The sequence below is a fragment of the Rhincodon typus genome, chromosome 17, assembly GCF_021869965.1.
Source record: "Rhincodon typus isolate 14 chromosome 17, sRhiTyp1.1, whole genome shotgun sequence".
NCBI lineage: Eukaryota > Metazoa > Chordata > Chondrichthyes > Orectolobiformes > Rhincodontidae > Rhincodon > Rhincodon typus.
In genome coordinates, this window is record NC_063348.1 from 6511441 (window position 1) to 6517440 (window position 6000).

Here is a 6000-nt window from a genome sequence, read left to right on the forward strand (position 1 = left end):
GGCCTGTTTCCACACTGTAGGGATTCTATGATCTATGATCCACCTGTCTCTTCCCAATTCTTACAGGCTGCCTGGTTAAAGGCAATTGAACTCAAGAATTTCTTAAAACTTCATCATTCCAAGTTTAACTGTTTGAATAAAAACAAAGTTGCTGGAAAAGCTCAGCAGGTCTGACAGTATCTGTGAAGAAGAAAACAGAGTTAATGTTTCAGGTCCGGTGACCCTTCCTCAGAACACATTGGCTTAACTGTTTGAAATTTGTATTCATTTCTCTGATACCTAGCCCTTGACTACCTATGGTTTACATATCATTCTTCTCTCACTCTGTCACATCATAAAATTGCTATAGTACAGAAGAAGGCCATTCAATCCATCACAGTACCAGACCAAATGAAACCCGAAAGAACCACGGATGCAGTAAATCAGGAACAAAAACAGAAGTTACTGGAAAAGCTCAGCAGGCCTGGCAGCATCTGTGAAGAAAAAAGTCAGAGTTAACATTTTGGGTCCAGTGATCCTCCCTCAGAACTGATGGTAGCTGGGAAAACATCGGTTTATGTGCAGAAAATAGGGAGGGGATAGGGAATAAATGATAAGATAGAGCCCGAAGAGAGAGAAGCGGAGTTGGACAGGCAAAGGAGTTGATAATGATCTGGCTAGGAGAATGAATAGTTGTTAATGGGAACTGTTAATGAGCAACAATGGATAGGTGTAAAGGCAGGTCATATGATAATAAGGCCTGGTATGTGGCTAAGACATGGGAGAGTTTAGGCCCTAAAATTATTGAACTCGATATTGAGTCCGGAGGGCTGCAGGGCCCCCAAGTGGAAAATGAGGTGTTGTTCTTCCAGCTTGCGTTGAGCTTCGCTGGAACACTGCAGCGAGCCTGAGACAGAGATGTTGGCCACGGAACAGGGTGATGTGTTAACATGGCAAAACCAGTACCAGGCCAAATCCAGCTGCAACTAATCAAGCAAATTTTGTTTTATAAAACATTATTTTCAATTTCACACGATCTTTTAAAAAAATGGCAAGATTTTGTTTTTTCTAAATTAGTTACTTGAATGCTTAATATGAACAATTTTACCTATCTTTGCACCCAATAGCAAGTTCCTTTCAGATTGCATGGGTCAGATTCGCATTAAAGTTTCCCTTACCTTGTCGCAACAATTTCAGTCAATCTTATATCTTAGCAGAACATACTTCCCACTTATTGCTAAATCGAGGATCGCTATCTGCTGTGGGTCATGGTCTGCAGGAACAGGGTTGAAACTCAATGTAAAGAGGTTTCTCACCAAATGATCAAGTGAAGTGTCCTTCATTCATTTGGGATGGCTTTGACCCTGTTCCCAGATTACTGACCTTCCCAGTTTGTTACTTTAGAGAATCAAAAGTTTCATGAATGGAACACATAAATGGCTCAGCTTACTATGCCGCTGCAGGTCTGTTGTTTCTGACTGTAAAGATTGTTTATCTGGCACTACAGATTCACAATTTCCTTCTGTGCACTAAATTATATGCCACATATAATCCATGGTTCTCATTTTTTTTAAACATAATATGAGACCTACTGACTCAAATTGTTTACTTTCCAAGGTGCAGCAATGAGATTGTAGACATGCTCGCCGATCTGGTGTGTTTGATTGCAAACTTTTCATCACCCTCCTAGGTAACATGGTCAGTGCGCCTTTGGTGAAGTGTCGGTGTTCTGTCCCGTTTGTTATTTATATGCCTCGGTAACAAACAGGACAGAACACCAGAGGCGCACTGACGATGTTACCGAGCAGGGTGACGAAACGTTTGCAACTAAACCCACCTGCTCGGCGAGGAAGTCTCCAACCTCGTCCACGACCCGAGCTACAAATCTTCTCAAAAGCTTTAAGATTTAGCAATGATTCAACTTAAAATACAATCTACTATTTTCTAAACTACCCCAATAATATGTGGCTACAAGAGCAGTTATTCTGCCATGATTGTCTCCTTTCCTAACTCATGTCTGATTAGATGTGATGGAATACTCACCTCTTGTCTGGAAGTTTGCAACCTGAACAATATTCAGAAAGCTCCTTACTATCCAGACTAAAGCAAGGCATCTGCCGCCTCAAGACGTTTATTTCATGTGTGATTGGTGCAGGTATCCTCGATGAGACGCACTGCAGCAAGTCACCAAGGCTTTTTTTGACATTACCTTCCAAACCCTTGACCTCGACCCTGAAAAATGACAAGGAGGGGCAAGGGAACATCACTGCATGCCAGTCCCTTTCCAAGTTAGAGACTATCCTGATCTAGAAAGAAATCACCATTCCTTCATAGTCAATAGGCCAACATCTTAATGACACGGTGGAACTACATTCACCCATATAGATTGCAGTAAGAGACACCACCAGCTTCTCAATGCATCTAAAGATGGGTAATATATGCTAGCATTGCCAGCAAGGCCCACAAGCCCATGAATTTTTAAATCATTTTTTAAAACATTCAGTCACGCGAGTTGCCAAATGTTTCTCTTTCTGTGACTAAACTTCAAGACTCCTCCAACATTGGCTAATTCCTTGACTAGAGTGGAATTACAGCAGAGCCTGATTCTATCCCTCGTCTATGCCAAAAATTGATGAAACCCTGACAGTAACTTTCTCCCCAGTTGAATGGAGAGAGGAGGAGTTACTAATGACAGGGCTAAGTCAGAATGGGCAAAAACATTTTCATGAATGTAGAATGAGTCTACAATCATCTATTACGTTTTGTTCTGTTTTTCACCCATTACACCCCTCTAGGCCATTGAAAGAGGACAGGATAGCTAACTGCATATGGCCATAGCATGTCTCCAAAAGTCCACTGAAGCAGCATAGTCCCTGACTTGTCTGCTCATCTACCACCGGTACCTGTCTCATGTAGAGAGACTGGGGAGAGAGCAAAGAGATTTATATCTTCACAAGACAGCTGCACAACATCCTAACAGAAGAGGAACGAAATGGAGAAAAGGCTGTAATTCCCTTCAAGCCCCTTCTTTACAAAATGGAGGTAAAATTTGGCGGTCGTTGTGTCCATTTTTCAGATGTAGCGATGAAAAGTTAACAGTGGGCGGGTTTGATCAAGTGGGGCCACTGCTGAAGTAGTTGGGTCCTTCAGTCGTCCCAAGCAATCATCTGAAACTGGACTGGGCACATTGAGAACGTAAATGAGGAAATCTATTACTGGTCTAAATACTACCCTGTTTAAACGATCTCTATAAAGCAAAGCAGTGATTGTGGCTGTTCCATTCAGAATCTTCAGTCGCTGCTATAGCCTAAGCAGAGGCTGCCACCAACAGGTGGTTTGTTTAAAAAACGAATCATTTTCAAAACTACCAATGCTATTCATTTGGGAAGGATGAATGATCTCTGAACTCCACAGTATCCAGAGCAGAACACCGCAACACGCACCCCCCACCCCCACCACCTGAGATGCCCAAAACCCAACTAATCTCCCCAAAGAACTGACCTCTTGGCTCGTCTGATCAAGGCAAATTGACCAATTTTCAGTTTGTTCAAGTGGGCTAGACCCCTGCAAAGGCAGAAACCCTGGTCTTTCACTCAATCAAGATTAACGAGACCCATTTGTGGGGCAGCCTTAGTCTTATGCTCTTGATTCAGGTGTGTGCTATAGCTGCCTGAGTTGGAGCACCATTAAATTTCTATCCCCAATTATACAAACTGCACCATGAATACTCCACCCAAAAACATCTAACCCTCTGTGATGTGAATTAATAACTGATAAACCTTCCAAGATGACAATTGTCTGAAATTCCTTTCTGACCCTTAGATAATCAGGGAAAACTCAAGTTAAGCGTGTTAATATAATATTGCAACCTTAATTATTCAACCCTGACCAGTTGCATTCCACAGATGACATTCCCATGCATCCAGCAGACCAGAAATAATTGTCTTCCATCGAGAGTTTCATCATCTTGCTTATAGTTATCTTTGTAATGCGATTTCAGCTTTAATCAGATATTCATGCATGTTTATGTAAAACAAAAGAAAATAAGTGGGTGTAGCATTGATTGTTTTATTGGTGGATACGTAGTCCACAAATTCATTGGCTTTTCCTTATTATGTTTGTAGTTAACTTTGCAAAAGGCAATGTGTGTGTGTGGGCTGGGCCCCTACAGTTCAATAACATCCATAGCAAGAGAAAGCCATTCAGATTATTTCATTGTGGACTACTTCTGGCTACTTCACCTCTTGTGAACTTTAATTTAGTGAACACGCATTTGCTTCAAAAACTCTCCTGAAGATAAATACTTCACTCCCACTTGTCAAAAGTTATCAAACACCTGCCACAAACATTGAATGTGTAGCCAAAGAGGGAGCTGTGTCAGTTACATACAGAGCTGTAGAATATTCCTATTAGAAAAAAAATAGAAGGGTAGTTCTCCCAATCTGTCTCCTGTAATTGATAGAAATTAATTTATTCACAGGGTAAAATCCTTGACAACTTACTCCTCCACCCCTGAATATGTTGACAGTGGCACAGTGGTTAGCACTGCTGTCTCACAGCGCCAGGGACCCGGGTTCAATGACCCCTTGGGCAACTGTCTGTGTGGAGTTTGCACATTCTCCCCGCGTCTGCGTGGGTTTCCTCTGGGTGCTCCGGTTTCCTCCCACAGCCCAAAGATGTGCAGGCTAGGTGGATTGGCCGTGCTAAATTGCCCATGGTGTTCAGGGATGTGCAGCTTAGGTGGGTTTGGGTAATGGGTCTGGGTGGGATGCTCTGAGGTTCAGTGTGGACTTGTTGGGCCAAAGGGCCTGCTTCCACACTATAGGGATTCTATAGACTATGGACTTATCCAATGCCCATACACCACCACCCCTTCCCCAAATTAATATGGTCAACAATAGCTGGTTCATTCTGACAGTATTCAGAGATGATTACATTACAGCATTATTTAATTCTGTCCTTCGTATATGACTATTCCCACTGACACAGCTGTATGTTATCTAAGAGAAGTTAACTTAATGTTGGTTTTATTTGATGGGGTTGGACTATTAATTGCAATTTAACTAAAAATACAGGGGAGGTGTTTACAATGTTTGATGTGAACAGAAACTAAATAGAACCAACAAAGATATTTACAAAGTCTGGTATTCAAAGCCTAACTCAGGTGTTCAGATCCCTGAGTTAATATTTTGCATATGTTTACAGCGATGCACAGGCAACTACAAGTTATAGGATTATGTTATTCAGAATTATTGGTGGGAAAGTGGAGAATGGTTTTAATATTGTAAGTGGTTAGGGTCCAGAATGCACTGCCTGAGATTGTGGTGACATTTACTGTACTTTCTTAGTTTCTATAGAAAAACCACTGGAAGAGAGCCTCCAAGATGAAAACTCATCTGACCCAGCAAATCCACTGTGACCATGTGAAACATTGTGAGTGGGCACTAATTCTATACTGCCATGGATCTGATGGGAATCATGGCATCTCAACACTTTAGGTTTAGATTTAGATTGAGACTTTATTGTCACTTGTACTCGAACACGGGTTACAAAAGTACAGTGAAAGGTTTTCAATGTTGCGACATACAGTGCCATCTTAGGTCCAAGTACCTAGGTACAAAACTTTAAGAACAAGGTAAACAGAAATAAGGAACAAAGTCAAAAGCTAAATGTTACAGTCACTCTGACTATAGTGTAAACAAAATCAAGGATTAAAGTTAAAAGATCAACATTGCAGTCTTTCTTAAGTGCTTAGCCATACTGGGATCACACTTCCTACAAGGGCTCAATCTCCTTCACTTTCCTTGCACTGGCTTGATACCCCCTACTCTTATTGTCAGATGTCTGGGGATACTCCATCGCCACAGTGGGCTCGCTCCTGGGATCTCAGACCGCGAAAGTCCCAAACCAGGCCTTCACTGCTGCCACACACTGGATGGGCCAAACTCCCAGTCCAGGCACCATCCATGCTGGGCCTCAAACTGTCCTTCGGTCTGCACCTGGGGCATTGGGAACTTAAGT

General features: G+C 42.0%; 1 long non-coding RNA gene across 1 annotated transcript in view; it reads left to right on the forward strand.

The window, feature by feature from the left end:
- Positions 1 to 5551, forward strand: part of LOC125485258 — an 82346-nt gene extending 76795 nt beyond the window's left edge. Inside the window, exons 2-3 of the long non-coding RNA XR_007263994.1 lie at positions 2775 to 3021; positions 5328 to 5551. This is a non-coding gene — a long non-coding RNA (uncharacterized LOC125485258). The remainder of the gene's footprint in view (positions 1 to 2774; positions 3022 to 5327) is intronic.
- The last annotated feature ends 449 nt before the right edge of the window (positions 5552 to 6000 follow it).